A 17,515-nucleotide genomic window follows, 5' to 3' on the forward strand; every position below is an offset into this window, starting at 1 on the left:
CAAGAAACAGGACAGACCCAGACCCAGACCTACCTCCCGACTCCCTCTGCTGTAGGGCCTAGGATATATCAATTATTTCTGGGCCTCAGTTTTCTCATCTATAAAATGGTAATCATAACCATTACTACCCATTTGTGGGATTTTTATGAGATCAAATAGCCTAATAAACTTGAACATGTTTAATGCTCTTTGGGAGCTGGTGCCACAGAAATGCAAGGTGTAATTGTTGACATTGTTGTGTAATTGGCCATTATGATTGACGCCGCCACTGTAGACTTGTGAATCTCTTTTCTCTGAAGGGATCAAATGGCTTTCATGGTGTTTCCTCTTTCATAAATCATTCCCAAACACTTCCTCTTGTTTAGATGCAGGCCCTATACCCGAAGATTCCACAGACACTGCCTACCTGAAACAGATCTTGCGTCAGATCCTACGAAAGTCACGAGGTCCTGCCTGAGAGCACCTTGGAGAGGGAGTAAGAGTGAGATGATTCAACACAGCTCAGCTGGGAAGGAGCTGGCGCATCTAGGGCAGGGAAAGGCACATGACTCAGGGTGGGACTTTCAGAGTGCAGAAGAACTGTGATCACTCATCCCCTCGATTCCTCCAAACCCTTGACTATATCAACCCAGATCCGGCCCCCTCCTCGTCCTTGGCTACCTCAGGCCCAACTGCCCAGAAATCTAATAGTGCAGCCCATGTGACTCACTCACCATGTGACTTACAAAAGTCACGAAGCTTCCTTCATCTGTAAAATGGGCCTAATAATATTTGAGGTATATGCATCCCAGGGCTGATAGGAGGCGCATCCTATGGGCTGAGGATGTGAGGATACTTGGGGGACTACAAGGTAAAGGGGTGTTTAAGGGAGTTTTTTTTTTTTAGCTGTAGATGATCACAATACCTTTATTTTATTTATTTATTTTCATGTGGTGCTGAGGATCGAACCCAGTGCTTTACACGGCAAGCACTCTACCACTGAGCTACAACCCCAGCCCTCAAGGGAGGGTTTTGAAAAAATGTCTAGCTTGGGGTGGTGGTAGTCGAGAGGCTATGAGAGAAAATGTAAGGGGATCCCAGGAAGCCAAATCCAAAGCTCCAACCTGCTGCAGGAAGTGTGTCTCCTGAACGTGGGTTTGAAGCACATTTTAGTGTTCTGTGATACAAAATTCCTACTCTACCCCAAAATACAAACCAGGAGACCAGGACAATGTCTGGGAGTCACCATCTTCCATCAGCCCACAGTTTGGCTGCTGTACTCATCTCAAGTGTCTCTGGACTTTCTGGACAGAGGAAGGAGACTGTGACAGTGACACTCACCCATCAAGACTAACAAAGGGGGAGGAGACAGTCCTCCTCTAATTAGGGCAAAGTTGGAGCTGAGCTACAAAGGGATTGCAAGTTCCTTTCCCCAGGGGACCTGCTTTCAAAGGAGAAACACAGGAGGCCACAGCAGGGGACCACCAGCAGGGACTGCCCAATCCCCTAGGGCAGCAGGCACTCAGCAGGAGCAAGTTCCAGGCCAGTGAGAGGTCCCTGCTTGCTGACTCCCCTGGATCCCCTGCTCACAGCTACGTGGGAGAGGAAATAGATTAGCACTGTCCAGGGGACATAGCCTTGGAACAACTACCTAGTCATGACGCTATAGGACTTCCCTCAGATGACCATACCACCCTCATGGGGGCTAGGACAGGGTTGATGGAGTGCTGAATTTCAAGGCCCTAGAAACAAAGACAAGTTCTCCATATGCAGAGATTTAGACCATCAGAGGCTGCTCACTTTAAGTGAGCCCTGTCCCTCACTTTAAGTGTACCCCAGCCCCAAGTGATTGCCCAGCTTATTAGTCTGGATGTTATGTCTTTCCTGTCACTTGAATTCCTCCTCTATCTCCAATCAGAACCTGATTGCACTCCCAAACTCCAGCCTTGGAGGCTGACTCATGTCGACCACTACCTGTTGGGGGCCCTCCATAGCCATCCTTGGTGTCATGGCCATGAACATGAACTCTGGAACTAGATTACCCTGGCTCACCATTAGCCAGCCACACTCTTGGGCAGGTAATTTAACGTTTCTGGGCTTCTGCTTCCCACCTATATTATTGGATAACAGTAGGACCATCTCATATCCTTAAGAATTAAATACATTAACAAAGTGCTCAGCACAGTGCTTGTGACCCAGAAAGCACTATATCTGTGCTGGCCCCTTTTGAAAATCCAATCCCCTGTCAAGCCTAGGCTGCTGATCTCTTTTTTGCAAGGCTGTCCCTGATTGTTTCTGCTCTCCTGCCTTCCTGCAGTGACCTTGGCAACTTCCCAGTGGTTTCCTGGTCACATAGAATCCTATGTAAGTTCATGGAAGCAGAGAACCAATACCCATCCATCTTGGGAGCCCTCTATCCTCTCCATCTGCCTGGGCTTTAGATCCTTCTCTACAAAGATGAGTCCCTCTTATCTTTCAAAGCTTCTCAAAATTCACATTCTTCACGGAACATGGCGTAGCGGGAAACCATAAGCTCTAGGATCAGAAAGTCCTGGGTTTGCAGGGTCCAGAAATTTTTCTGCATTAGCCCCTCTGCACCACTGTAGCTCAAATAAACCTGCTTCCTACAAAAAAAAAAAAAAAAGAAAAAGAAAAAGAAAGAAAGAGAGGGTGTTGCAGAGAGAGAGAGAGAGAGAGAGTGAGTCCTGGGTTTGAATCCAGCTTAATCTGGGTGACCTTGGACAAGTTACTTAACCTCTCTTAGCCTCCATATCCTTATATGGAAATGAGGTAAGTACCCCTCCCTCACAGGATAAAGATGAGGAGAAAGAAGAATAATGTACTGCAGATGCCTGGGGCAGTTCTGGCACATAGAAAGTGCTCAAGAACTCTTTCTCTTCCCTCCTGTCAATGTTGCTCTTTTCTTTGTACATGTTTTACAGCCACAATTAGCTTTCCCCAGGTGTGTTCTTGCATATTCATCACATGTTGGTTCTTCTTACTTTCAGTCAACATTTGTTGGATATTAGGCCCTGGGAATGATGAAGGCTGAATCCCTGCCCTGGGGAGCTCACAGAAAATTGAGAGAATCAGACCCATGCTCTCTTAGGTCCTGTGGTAAGTGTCACCACCATGGGGGCATGTACACAAGACACTTGAGATCCCAGCACACTGAGGGACTAATGATGCTTTGGGCAGTTGAGGGCCTTCAGTTCAACCCAGTGACATGGGCTGAGCCCAGACTGCACACCAGGCACCGCACTAGACCAGGCACTGGGGGTGCCTTCCTTCTCAGGGGATTTGGTCCCTGGTGGGTAAGACAGATGGGAAATGCAAGGATTACACCATGTGGACAGTAAGCCCTGCCTGGGTGCTGTCCTGAAAGAAGGGGACTGCAAAGTATGAGAGCTAAGGGAGACTTCCAGCAGGAGGTGGCATCTGAGACTTGAAGAACAAGTAGGAAGTGGCTAACCAAAGGAGGAGCCTGGGAGGAGGCAGGCCAGGGGCAGGGCTCAAGGAACTGCAAGCCGTTCTTGGTGGATGCAGAGGCAAGAAGCCCAGAGTCTCTCGAGAGCTCTTTTCTTCTTCTCTTTCTCTTTGCAGCACCCCTCAGCCCCATGTCCAAAGGCTTCCATTCCCAGAGGCTCCAGCCCCCTTGCCCCATGATAAAATCTAGTCTAGGACCACACAGCACAGGGAGCACAGGGGCAGGGAGGGGAAGGTCAGGGGCAGGACAGGGAAGCTGTGGAAGACAAAAGAGGAGAGGAGACCTGGGGGTGGGGCAGGTAGGCTGATCAGGGAAGAGGAAAAACCCCTCTACCCTGCTCCCCTTGCAAGGACACTGACTGATGTCCAGGGTTAGTCCTGGGTTGAGATTCCTTCATCCTAGTGGCAACAGCTGCTAGATATCAGGAAAGAACCTGCTAATTCTGCTAAACCTCCCCACCCTCCAGCTCCTCTGCTTACCTGCTCTGTGCCAAGTCCCCTCAGGGCCTTGCTCCTGCCAAATCAGTTCTTGCTAATTTGGCCAAGGTGAAGGTCCCCTCAATATCCTGGAGTTTTATTGTACAACCAGCAGGCCAGGACACTCCCAGCACACACCACATTTGCTGAGAGATACACGTATGCAGTTATCTCCCTCGTGTGCACACACATGCACACACACGTGCGCACACCCTCACTGGCTCATAGTACCCGCGCACACACGCTCACACCACTTGCCCACGCATCTGCTTGGAGGTACACATGTGCTTGCACTCCAGAAGGGCCCAGCTTGCCTCTGCTCCCTCATTTTCTTTTGGGGAGAAGCAACCCCTTGGAAGGTTCTGGGCCTGCAGCCCAGGGACACCAAGGTCTGTGCCAGAGAGCCTTGGTACAGCTCGCCGAGAAGGTACCAAAGGGTTAAGAGAGAACATTTCCAGGGAGTTTGCCTCTTAATCAACACAGTTAATTCTTTTCCTTTTACAAACATAAATTCTTGGCAGTCAGTAACCAAGAAAGAAAGGGGTAAGAAAAAACCTTAACCCAACATTAGTCAAATCTTTGCCTCTTCCTATTTTTTTTTTTCCCAAGTTAAGACCCAGGGGAATTCAAAGCAATGAGAGAAATCCCAGCCCAGATGGAATGTTTTTGCTAATATACGTCTGCAAGTTATTTAAATGTATGTTTAAGTGTGTGTGAGAGAGAGAGAGAGAGAGAAAAGAGAGAGAGGAGGGAGGGAGGGAGGAAGGGGAGAATATGAGAGCAAACATGGCTGAGAGCTGTGTGCGTGAGCACACGCAAGCACGTGTGTGACTAGAGTGCACACACAGCAGAGTCATCACCTTCCTCTCTGCCTGTGCCCCAGCTGTCTTCAGGCCCCCACTCTCCTGTCCAGACCTGAAGCAGGACAAGACTGTTTACCCTGGACTGCCCTTGTCCTTCAAACCAGGTCTCCTGGAATAATAGCCTCTGTCTCTGCCCCTCCGCCCCGGGACAGCCTCGGTGACAGTCTGTTCACCATACACTTTTTTCTCTATCTTCCCTGCTTAGCCAGAGGCTTGGGAACAGTTCCCAGGCCTGGTGGAGAGCACCAAGCCCTGTTCCACAAAATCAATCCTCACACCCACAGAACAGCTCTTCCTGGACTTGATCTGGGCTCAGACTCTACTCCTGGCCTCTTGCTATCTCCTCTTGGAGGTCTCTCTTCACCTTCAAGACCCTTGAAGTATTCCTTCTGGTCTCCACAGGATTCCTCCCAGATGACAGACTGAGCCCCTCCCCATGAACTTCACCTAGGCCAATCCCCCACCACTGCCCCAAGGCACCCCCACTGGGTCCAGAGTACAGAAGCCTTAAAGTCAACCCCATCAGCTCCCCACCTGCCCCAAGCTCCCTCTCATCTGCTCCTTCCCGGGCTGACTTTAATTCTTCTAATCTTTCCTCTGAAATCATTCCTCTGGCCCTGTAATCAGCTGTGTGGGTTCCAACTTCCTGATTTCCAGGGAGAGATTAAACAGCTTTCTCCATCCAAAGGCACTTGGTTGACTTGGGCCACCCCTAGGCTGGTTCAAACCCTCTCCAGGGAGGGGGCCGCCCTTACTCTTCTGAGGTCTGGCCCACCCGGAGTCCTCGGCCTTCCACATGGAACTTCCCATGCTCCATTCTGCCCTGGGCCCCCAGAGTCCAGCCATTCCATTGGCTTCCCCTTCACACAGAGGCCTCTCAGTGTCTCTAGCCAGGCGCAGAGTAGGGAGTCCACAACTTCCTCATGACCACTCTTGGGAAAGCAGGGGGTGGGGGTAGCTGGCATGCAGGGTCTGGGAGCTGCAGAGTCCTCAGTCCAGCTGCTCCCTGCCCCTGCCCGGCTTCTCTGGCCCCCTCCTTCCATCCACTCTCATCCTCAGAGCCCCTTTTGGTCATCCCTGCTCTCTCCTGGCTAATGAGAGGGATAGATTTACCATCTGTCAGCTCTTGGAAAGACTATCATCTCCTCTGCATGTCATCTGGTGCCACCTTGAGACCCAGTGCTCAACTGAGCCCTGGTTTGAGATGGCCCAAATGAGGTCATGTTCAGGGACTGAGGGAGGAAGGTATTAGAAAGGGGGACAGAGAGGGAGTCTCTAAGGTTAAAAAAAATGAAATGCATTTTGAACTGTATGTCAGTTGAACTTTCCCTGATATGTGGCTAGGGGATACTGGTAGCTTAGATCTGACTTCCAACCTAGAAGAAGTAGTAACTTAGAAATCTCTGAGACAGAAAAAGGGAGAGACATTCTGTGGGAAGTGTTCTAGAATGCCACCTTGTCAGGGCCACAGCTTCCCTCTGAAATGTGAGGTGCCCTGGGACCCGAAGATGCAGGGAGTACTCTTCTGTCTGTCTTAAACTGAGGGCTTCAACATTGTGTGCAAAATATTGTGGATATAGGTGTAAAATTACAAAAAGCCTCCACAGCCGTTATTCTCACAAGAGTCTCTCATCCCACAGGTTTAAAGCATACTGGAGAAGAAGGGTTGGGGATGTAGCTCAATGGTAGAATGTTTGCCTGGCATGCACAAGCCCCTGGGTTCCATCCCTGGCACCACATACACACAAATGCTCCACTAGAGGTTAACAAAAGAGTGACCCTTGTGACTGGCCAGAATGGAGCCAGATGGCCTTTGGATGAAATGAGAAGTCTGGGTCAGATTCAGCAGCAGCATGGCCAGGGCTGGCTTCACTGCTAGATGTGTATGGTGTGTGTGTGTGTGTGTGTGTGTGTGTGTGTGTGTGTGTATACATGAGGGATGTTCCTGAGGTCATCTGTATACCTGGAGACCACATCCTAACGTAGGTTCAATCCTGGTGTTCATGCGAGGCTCTTCCCTGAGCCCAAGCTTCTTGATGGCTTTGTCTCCTGGGCCACCATCAGTGCTCTGCAGGTAAGACGGCAAAAAGGATCCAAGCTGAGCCCTGGGGTCCCCTAGGGCATCAGTTCCTTCTCCCATGAAGTGATGAAGTTGGGCTAGCTAGAGAGTTTCTGAGGGGCCCTTCAGTGCTACCATCTTAGTATTTAAGAAATAACCCCTCCTGCCCCTCCCTGGAGCTCCTGTATGGGGGATGCAGTAATTATCCCAAAAGCTACAGGGAGCTTTCCCAGCCCTCTCCCCACTGCACTCCAAGACCACCCACCCCAGGGCCTAGACTGGGTTCCCTCCTCCAAGAAACTCCATTTCTCTCTAAAAGAACTGCATGACACAGAAGGGGTCCCCCTTTCTCTCTTGGCTTGTTGGTTCACTTGCAGATGCTCATGAGTGCATTGAGAGACTGGCTGGTCCTCTCTGTTCCTGAGGGGCAGATGGGGATGGGGAACCTGGCTCAGACAGGTGCAGAAGGAGCATCCTGGCTCCAAGGTGCAGGTGTGGCATTGGGGGTACTCCTTTGGGGCCTCAGACAGAGACCAGTCTGCTCTGGGACAGACATGCTGCAGAACTAGATAACCCCTGAGGCTGCTTTCTAGAGCCTGGTGGCTCTTGAATGTTTCTTTCTACCCAACATGTGCCTGTGTGGTCTATGCTTGTGTATGTGGACCGATGTGCACGTGTAAATACAAGTAGATGCACAAAATCAAGGGCTTATGAGGGGGAGAGCATTGCCATACCTTGCCAGTGCTCCCAAGAGGGCAGCTTGGGTGTCTCCCCGTCACTTCCGCCGTGACTCCTTCTTCCCAACTCCTGAGCATCAAGCTGTCATCATCGCCAACTCCTCCCCGCAGCCAGGCTGTTGCTATATCCTCACTCCTTCCTCCGCAGCAACTCTGAAATCTGTTCCTTTCTTGGTCTCCACCCCCCCCATCAGCATCCCCCTCATGTGTCCCCAACTCTCTCTCTTTCCGTGTCTCCTGGTCTCTTGATCTCTGCCTCCCTCCGCCTTTCACCCTCTCTGACTCTGAGCTTTGCCCACCTCCCTGTCCCGAGCATCTGCCTCCCGGCCCCTCGGAATTCCCATCTTCCTCTCCCTCACTTGCCTGTTCTGCTGTGTTTGTCTCTATTTCACTCTCGTCTCTGTGTCTCTCCACCGGCAACCCAGCCAGAACTCTGCTTGGAGAAGGAGTGTTGCTAGCCTCCTTCTTTTTTTGAACCCTGCTGTCAAGATTGGCCCGGCCTCTGAGCAGACAGGCAGGAATGGCCCCACAGGTCCACCTCACTGGCCTGGGCCTGAGAGAACCCGTAGGCCTTGGGAAGAACAGCTGGGCTGAGGAACCAGCCCTGCAGCCTTGCCTGTTACTAAAACAAGTGGCGGACCTGGCTCATTTGCATGTTGGGTCTCTTTTACATAAATCTGCATGTCAAGCTGGAGGCCCTGGAGCCAGGTAATGCAAAAATGATGCAAAATAAATTAATCAGTGTGCCCTATTGCAGGTGTCAGCCAGCCCTATCTTCCAACTGACAGAGCAAACCCAGATGAGCCAGCAGCCTTAGAGGGTGGGGGTGGGGCAGGGTGCTTGGCGAGGCAGGCTGCTGTTCTGCTTCAAGCTATGCAGAGCCCAGGGGCAGCCTGTTCTCCGTGTTCTCCAGTGCAGCTCCAGAGTGGCCCCAAGAGAATGGACGGACCTTGATGGCTGGACAGCGCTCTGCAGCTGCTAGCCAGGAAAGAGGGCAGTTGGGCTCACTTCAATCAGAGGAGAAGCTGAGGTGTGGGAATAGGAGGAGGAGCTTTTCAAGCCTACCCAGTTCTTTATGGTAGTGTCCAGTTCAGAAGCCTAGACTTTGACTCTCAGCAATGTAGCCTCCCTGGCTCCTTAACACTTGGCCAGAGTGAATGAATTTCACTGCTCCAATTGAGGGTCTCCAAAATTTAGGGGGATCAGGAATGAAAATATTTCCTCTTCCCCAACCCCAGCTTTCAGGCCGCACGGTTCTTCCTCTAACCACCTAGGTCCCCCCAGCTTTCCTCACCCAGACACCCCTTTAGGAAAGTCTGGGTATAAAGGAGACAATGGGTCTTCCCACTTCTGGAAAGTGTGGTTTTGGGTTTCCCCTTGGATTGAGAAATGGCTCTTGAAGCCCTAAGGATCATCTGAGAGGCCCCTCCACAGGAGAGGAGGGTGGGGGCAAGTCAAGTACCAAGTACATCACAGACCCAGCTCCATCTCATCTCAGTCAGGCAGAGGTGAACCAGCCCCTAAGAACCCAGACATTCCCAAAAGCCTCTCACCCTCCCCAGACACCTGCAGGTTGCTTAAAGGGGACCCAGCACATGACATGTAGGCCAACTACAGTTGTTCTCATTCTGCCCTGATGCAGGAAGCTGACCAACGGGGCTTCATTCCACATTGGAGAGCACAGACCGTGCAGGCAGGGATGGCCATCTCAGGGAGCAGGACAGCTTGTGGTTAAGTGCAGGAGCATTGGAATGAGCCACACCTCGGACTGGGTCCTGGTGCTACTCCTGGCCAGCTGCGTGACCTGCCTCTCTGAGCCTAGTTTTCTCATCTGTAAAACAGAACCCTACTTCATGGGGTTCTGATGGGGCTTCAATGAGATGAAGCGTGAATAGCATCCCACACTGCCCCTGGTACAAAGTAAACATCTATAAATGGTAGCTATTTTCATGGTTCTTGCAAATGTAGGGCTCATGACCAAACAAGGCTAGGTCAGGGGAAGGGAGCTGAAAACAGAAGTAAGTCTACTTGGACTCTCTCTCTCTCACACACCACCTTCTCTTCTCCGCTCCCCCACCCCCACCATTTTCCATACATGCTCTAGAGAGAACATTCTGAAGCACAAATATTGTCATGCCACACCCTCACTTGAACTCCTTTTTGGCTCCCTTTTGTGTTCAGGAGAAATCCTGAGCTCCTTGACGTGGCCTTATGAGGCTTTTTGGGATCTGGCTCCTGCTTATCTCTGGAGCCTCACCTCTTACCCTCTTGTACTCTCAGCTTTGGTCACAGTGACTTGCCCATAATTGCTTAGGCTCAGCATTTCCCCGTCACCTCCAGGCCCTGCACAGGATGCCTCCCCACCCCAGCTACTCACTGCCTCTCCTCAAGGCACAGAAGTGGCCTCCTCCAGGACCCTGGCTCCTCCTTGCTAAGAAATAAAAGAGAAGGGCTTAGGGCTCTGAGTTCCAGGAGACTTTGCCTAAAAGGTCAGAGCAGAAGGGACCTTGAGGAACATCTAGTGTGAGTTTTTCTACAGGGGAGAGGACCCAGGCCCCCTGAGGAGGGAGGGTAAGAGGAAAGCAATTGGCCCACCCATCCCTGGCACAAAGAGCATCTCACTCATGCCTGTGCATTTATTTGCCTTCCCAAGGAGAATCACTTGAGTACCCAAAGGAATGAATTCCAAGCATCAAGAAGAGACTCCAGGGATATAAGTATTTGGGCTCAAGGGCTATCTTATAGCTGCTCTCTGCCATCCCTGTGGGTCCACTATCTCTTTTTATCTCTCTATAAGGTATTGATCTGCCCTCATCTGCCAAGAGCAAGACTTGGCCTAGGGGATTGGGGAGCAAAGCTGGGGGACCTCTAGGGAGCTGTAGACTAAAAGGACAACCAAGTGAGATCCAGTAAAGGCCACCATTTTTCCACTGGCCTGTGGAAAGCACAGAGTTTCCTGAATCTGAAGCCTTGAGTTCAGGTACCACTTCCTAGCTGAGCAAATGGGCAAGTCACTTAACCTCTCTGAACTTCAGTCTCTTCAACTATAAAATAAGGCTAAAAATAGCTCTCTCCTCACAGGGCTATACCCAGGTCATGTGAGGTGATGGATGGGAAAATGCCTCCTTTAACAGTTCAACATGCACACATGTTCTTAATGAGACCAGAGAAGCCCAGGGAGCTTCTGAACCGGAACCAGGCTCCAATGCCCAAAGTCGATGGCTAATGCGGCCCTCTGCCCTTGCTCGCATTCTGTGCCTAATCTGCTATGGGCTGAAAGGTGTCCGGCTTATAAATATTTGTTCCTTATGGCCAGACTTTCATGGGTTTTATCAGCCTGGCTGATAAGATAATCTGTCCTGCTGCTGAGCTCTGGCACCTGGTGTTCTGCATAGCAGGTGACCTCTCAGAGCAAACTTTTTAATACCTGGCGAGTCAATACGTAGGCTCTCAGCTTTCAAGCAGGGTGGGGGCTTGGGGGGCTCTGCGAAATTAATTCTCTTTGTTTCTGAGTCTGATGTCTAGAGTTGACCAGAGATTGCGAGTTAACACCTTTTGTGCCAGCTGGTGATTAGCTCTTCTCTGGCTCCAGTGAGCACAGAACCAAAATGGTTTTGAAAAGACTTGAAGTGAGTGTCCTTCTCCTTTAATTAAGCACAAAATCTCCATATCTATTTCAGCCTTTGAAAAGAGAAACCCAGGAAGGCAGGTTCCCCAGGCTGAAGAGAGAGGTGTGTGGAATTAATATTCCATCTTGATTTTTCCTGTGTAACATAATAAGTTGACTAAGCGTATCAGGGGGACTCCGGCTGCATTGAGCTGCTGGGTCATCCAGGCGACGCACTTTTCCAATTGACAAAGATCACATTAGAGCGGTTGACCGGTCAGGCCGGCCACGAGGCAGGAGAGGTGAACCAGGGTCAAGGCGAAAAGCTGGGACCTGTCTCACCTTGTTCTGTCACACATCACCATTGGGCAATGTTTTCCTCCTCCCAGGAACATTCTAGTTAGACTCTCCCAGAGTCCTGGGTACAGTCTGCCCTCCTGGCTGAGTCTAGGGCCCCAGATAGGCCCAGCTGCCTTCCACCTTTCTTGACCTCAGCCTTTTTGCTATAATGATTCTGGGATTGGTCGACCCTGTACCTCCAAGAAGAAAGGCAAGTGCCTGGACTGAGTCCCTGTGGACCCCCAGTAGACTCTCCCCCTTTTCTGCCCTTCCTTTGCTGGCCAGGGGTCCATCTGAGAGCCACTTCTCTCAGGCTCTTAAAAATGAAATTCTCATTTCATCCCTGCAAAGGAGTCCTTCAGAGCCAGTGTGGGAACGCTACTCAAGGTGTTTGCCTCCTTCTCAACATCTGCAGGGCTTCCAGCGATCTCAAGAAGAAGCCCTCAGTAGGCAGAGGGTGGGACAGAACACGGCAGACTGTTCCCTTAATTGAAGAATTCTAGAGCTAGAGGGATTTCAGAGACCAACTAATCCAAGTTCCCCCTTTAAAATTTTTAAGAAATTTTAATGGGCATGTTCAAATACCTCTTTTTTTTAAATTCATGGATACATTGAGTTTCAAAGAGAAGTTATAATAAGTAAGACAAAGCTGGTGGGGTCTTAGCTCAGGATGTGAAAAATAAAAAAGCATAAAGAGAAGAATGCGGGGGGGGCGGTGGGGAGAGAGAGAGAGAGATGCAGAACAGAACCTCTCTACTATAGAACTTGGCCCATGGGCTTGAGTCACAGAGGAAGTGGGATGTCCTGATCCTCTCAAGGATTCCCTCTGTGGTCTTATTAGTGCTCATCCCTTTAAATACCCAAGCCAGCTCCTTCAGGGTGCTCCTGCTAGTGTATGCATAGACCCATAGGCAATATCATGTTATAGCGGCCCAGAGCAGGGGCTCTAGAATCAGACAGACCTGAGTTCAAATCTTGGCTCCACTACAGGCAGGGTAGGGGTTTGGGGGGGGCTCTGAGAAATTAATTCTCTTTGTTTCTGGGTCTAGAGCTGACCAGTCTATGAGACTTGACCAGATTATTAAACCTTCTTTGTATCTCAGTTTCACCATCTGTCCCGCAGAGGTAGCAGTAACTGTCTAACAATTTTAATAAAAGAGATGACATACATAACATGCCTGACCTACATTATACCAGAACATAAGCTCCATGAAGGCAGAGGCTTAGTTCCATTTCCTGCTGTATCCTGAGAGTCTAGAACATACCCTACCCAGAGTAGAAGTCAATCAACATACACAGCAAAGAGGAACTCAATGTATGGTTCTTGTGATATCCTTCATGGTAATTATTACTGCCTAGAATCATTCCTGGTTTTTCTTTGTCCACCTTTTCTTTTCTTATCCTGACACCTCTCTGACATAGCCAACTTTGCCCACAGTGCACACATGTGCAACCTGCAGAGACCAGGCAGCTCTGGGTCCACGTCTCACCTGCCGTGGGAGAGGGAGTACCACAGCCTGGCCTTCCTACCTACCCCCTGTCCCACTCAATATCTAAACTGCTGCTCCCTTTCAATGTTGCAATGTTGACTTATAAGACACCATGGGCTGTCTTATAAGTCAGGGGTGGTAAAAAAAAGAAAGAAAGAAAGAAAGAAAGAAAGAAAGAAAGAAGGAAGGAAGGAAGGAAGGAAGGAAGGAAGGAAGAAAGAAGGAAGGAAGGAAGGAAGGAAGGAAGGAAGGAAGGAAGGAAGGAAGGAAGAAAGAAAGAAAGAAAGAATCCAGCATTACTCGTTTCCTTCCCAAGGAAGGCTGTCCACTTATTTTTGTTTTGTCTGATTCAACACTGATGCAATTCCCTTCAGCTCTGACAAATGGGGACCCTCAGCAAAGAAGGAACCAGAGCCAAAGTGAAAAGGGAAGGGGTCAGAGGCTTCCTGGAGATTTATGAAGTTCCCATCCGAGCGCAGGCAGCTGGACGGATCTCTTGTATGTTCAGGCTTTGAGTTTCAGGAAAACATGAAGACACTGAGACGCCTTCATTTGAGTCATTTGGGTGGAGCCAATGTGTTTATCTGTCTGTCTCCCCATTTCCCACTCCTTCCCCAGCCAGCTGAGAGCAGTGACCAGACAGTGGAGTGGGGGACGCCATCTGCCTCCTACCTGGGGATCAGCTCACCAGGCAACAGAGAATCCTTCAGTGACTCAAATCCCCTTCTCATTTGGTTTTTCCCACCTTGGATTTAGGGTTTTCATCCACTTTGAATTAGTAGAAATCTGGAAGGAAAAATATGTAGGAAATTGAGGGACTAGATTATAATATAACGACAATAATTCAACTCTGCAAATTCACACGCACCTACAAGCCTAGGCCTGAGAGAATCAGACCCTGGGCAAAGAAGAATTGGCTTAATAATAGAAAACAGTAATTAAAAATAAGGCTTACGGGCTGGGGCTGTAGCTCAGTCGGTAGAGTGCTTGCCTCGCATGCACAAGGCCCTGGGTTCAATCCCTAGCACCACTAAATCAATCAATAAATAAGGCCTATGACCTTTAATTAATGCTTACCTGTGGTCTTCCAGAGACCAGATTGATGTGACTTAAAAATAAAATGTAAAGTGAAGGATTCAGTGGGGTGAATTTTAAGGGTCTATGAGATTCTTTAATGCATATGATGACGTCACCAGACAGGGTCTCAATTTACTAAATTAATGGAAGTGTTGGCTGTGTGCAGATAAGTGGTTTCCATCCTTCTGAGGTTGCCCTATTTCTGTTTGTCTGAGCTCAGATCTTCCTGGGCACAGTGCCAAATGCTCAGTGTGTCCAGCACCCCTTGCTGAGCAGGGAGCCCAGATGAGGAGGCCACCTAGTGGGGCACTATTGAGCTCTGGCAGGTGACAGGAATGTCACAGGACCTTTGAGTGGCCCTACTGAATGCAGACTGGGTCGTGTGCCTCAAGTTCAGCAGAGTGATGAAGCAGGTCCTGATGTGTCATGGGAGTAAGAAAGAAAAGAAGGTGGCCTCAAGACTCAAGTGTGGAGCCAGGGAGTCATAGAGCTGGGACCTTCTCCACAGGCTTGGCCCTTAGCCCCTGGAAGCCGGCCTCTGCTTGTGGCCCGAGGATCCACATACAAAGCCCTGCGTGCTCACAAGCTGGGCATCCACTGCTCTGTTCTGCCCCAGACACGGGTTCCCAGCTGTCTCCCAGTTCATCCTTCCTGGACTTGACAACTGGGCCCTCTTCTGCTTTACAACTGTCTTAGAAATTCCATAGTCTCGGCCTCCAAGAATTTTGGGGCCCTCCCCAAGCACCGAAATCTACCTCAGACTTTGGGGCTGCACCCAGCTCGGGTGCCTGGAACAATACCTCCCATGGCATTGAGAGGCCTGGCCTGGAGCCTGGGCACTGGGGGACGGCGAGGAGAACAACGGGGGACTGGAGAATAGAAAGAGGGGGTCAGAATGGACAAAGAGAACAACTTGGGTGCATATTAGAAAGATCAAAATATGCTGTGCTGGGAACAATGGGAGCAAGAGCAACCTTCAATTGATTTCCCAGACTTTTGGGATAAACCGAAACCCCTACTGTGAACTCCAGTGATGTGGCTTCAGCCTGATTCTTTGGGCTTTCAGATGTGACCTATAAGGAGCCACAGAAGGGAAGGAGGTTCAATCTGAGAAAACTATTCAAAAAAGTCAGCTCAAGTGCTGAAGGGCCACAGCCTTTTTCTGTTGGCTGAGTCTTTGCTCCAAGAGTGTCTTCATTTTTCACTTCTGGATGTCTCAATGCTCCCAGTGATCACCTGGATTGTTCTGATCCAGGAGTCCTGTTGATCTCCTTACAATGGGTCTTTGTCCTATTTTATGACCTCCTTCCTTTCACACCAGCAGTAAGTGTGGCAGAGGGTATATAGGAAACAATTGGCTCTGTGAACCCAGCCGCTATCAGTATTTGCCTTCCTGCCTCGTCATGGGCCACAGGCTGTGACGCACACGTGATGCTGTGCGAGTCTTTACCTGGTTACCCCAGCAAGCAACGGTACCTGATGCTCCCATCGATCCAAGCAGAAAGCTTCCTTTCCAAGTCACTCTAGCTTTGTCTCATCTTCCCCAACCTTGGAAAATTCCCTATTCAGCTTTAAAAACCATGAATGATAACTGGAATGGAAACCACGGATGGCATATTTATCCAAATTTCAGATGCTTTGAGGGGGGTGATTCAGTGGGAGAGCCCTTGCCTTGCATGTGTGAGGCCCTGGGTTGGATCCCTGGCGCTGCAATTGTAAATAACTAAATAAATAACATTTCAGATGATAGAAACACAAAATAGGGAAACACTAAATAGGGAAAAAGAATGGGGACACTAAACAGGGAAAAAGAATGACTCTAAGTCAACCTTGATAGGTCGGCACAAGGAACTGAATTTAATGAGATGAAATTTATTGGTGATAAATGTGAAGTCCTTTCATCTTGGGCTTAGAAACCCAAAATAGTACAGCTGCGAGAATTCAGGACTTGGAAGGTGAAGGGAAAGGGGCTATGACTAATGTCTCATCGTGAGTCCAGTGCACGATGCGACCCTCAGCATATATGGGGGTGTCTAGGCTGCATCATTGGAAGCATTGAGCACACAAGGAGGTGTCGCTCCAGTGTTGCGGACCCGCCCTGCTGTGCGTCTCCTTACACCACCCAGCAACTACCGTGTGTCAGAGGAGCTGGAAGCAGGAAGACCGAGTATCTGGAAATCATAACAAGTGCAGACACCCCCCCCCACCCCCCCCCCCCCACCCCCGGCACCAAAGAAAGAGACTTAAGGGGGATATGAAAGGTATTTTTAAGTCCTTGAAGGGCTTTCCTATACAAACGGGATAAAGACCCTGCCCAACTCTACAGGGCCAAGTAGGTCCCTGAGAATAAGTTACAGGGAGCAAAATTTCAGTCCAGTCTGAGAAAGACATTTTTTCTCTTCTTCCCCTTCCCCTGCTGCTGCTTCTTCTGAACTGAGGATTGAACCCAGGGTGCTCCATCACTAAGCTATGTCCCTAGCCCCTTTATTATTTTATTTTGAGACAGGATCTCCCTAAGTTGCCCAGGCTGGCCTTGAACTTGTGATCCTCTTGCCTCAGCCTCCCAAGTGGCTTTATCACGGCATGGGCCAACTGGGCCCTCTTCTGCTTTTTGCTCGGCACAGATTATCTTTGCTAACAGTGAGAACATACCAAAGCTGGGATGATCTGTTGTATTGGAGTTCCCTGTCACTGGAGATATTCAGGCAAAAACTGGAGGACCACACATCAGGGATGCTATAGAGGGGATTTTTTCATTTATTAGAGGCTTTGGTCAGAGGACTTTTAGGGACCCTTGCGACTTGGAGATCCTCTGATTCTGGGGCCCTCTATTATAATAGATTATCTCTCCCCCACAGGAGAATGGCCAATTCTCTTTGGTAAAACAATAAAACTGCTGAATTTTGGCAATGTTTCCTAGTTCTTTTCAGACTTGGCTTTAAAATTTCAGATAAAGAGCAGCCCCTAGAGACAACTACTGAGTCCAAACCTGGCTCTGTTACTTATTAGCTGTGTAGCCTCGGGCAAGTCACTTAACCTCTCCGGTCTTCATTTTCCTCATCTATACAATAAGGACAATTATATTGTCTACCTCATAGAGATGCTATGAGGATTTTAAAAAATAATAAAGTATTTGAGAAGCTCTGGGAACACTGGTGGCTCATGATAAGTGTTACATAGAACAGCCATGAAAATGGCTGAAAACAAAGCACAGAAACAGGCTCAAGTGGCTTAACAAATGTTTCAAGGAGTTCTTCCTTCTTTATCAACTCATCCCTACTAGCTCTGGCTGTAAAATAGCCACGAGCCCAGGGACAGCAAGAAATGAAGAGAGAAAATGCAAAAATCACACAGGCTCCCCAAGCTCTCAGGGGGAATGAAAACCTTCCCGCTGCGGCTGT

The 17,515-nt window shown here is 49.4% G+C and overlaps 1 long non-coding RNA gene across 1 annotated transcript; it reads right to left on the reverse strand.

The window, feature by feature from the left end:
* Positions 1–164: 164 nt before the first annotated feature.
* Positions 165–7,799, reverse strand: LOC131424874 (uncharacterized). Its single transcript, XR_009228468.1, has 3 exons — positions 7,599–7,799; positions 6,769–6,873; positions 165–525 (listed from the first exon to the last, which is right to left on the reverse strand). It is a non-coding gene; the product is annotated as an uncharacterized LOC131424874 (long non-coding RNA).
* Between the last annotated feature and the right edge of the window lie 9,716 nt (positions 7,800–17,515).

Source organism: Marmota monax, unplaced genomic scaffold (assembly GCF_021218885.2).
Source record: "Marmota monax isolate L192 unplaced genomic scaffold, Marmota_monax_Labrador192_F-V1.1 WCK01_AAM20220418_F8-fsc00100, whole genome shotgun sequence".
NCBI lineage: Eukaryota > Metazoa > Chordata > Mammalia > Rodentia > Sciuridae > Marmota > Marmota monax.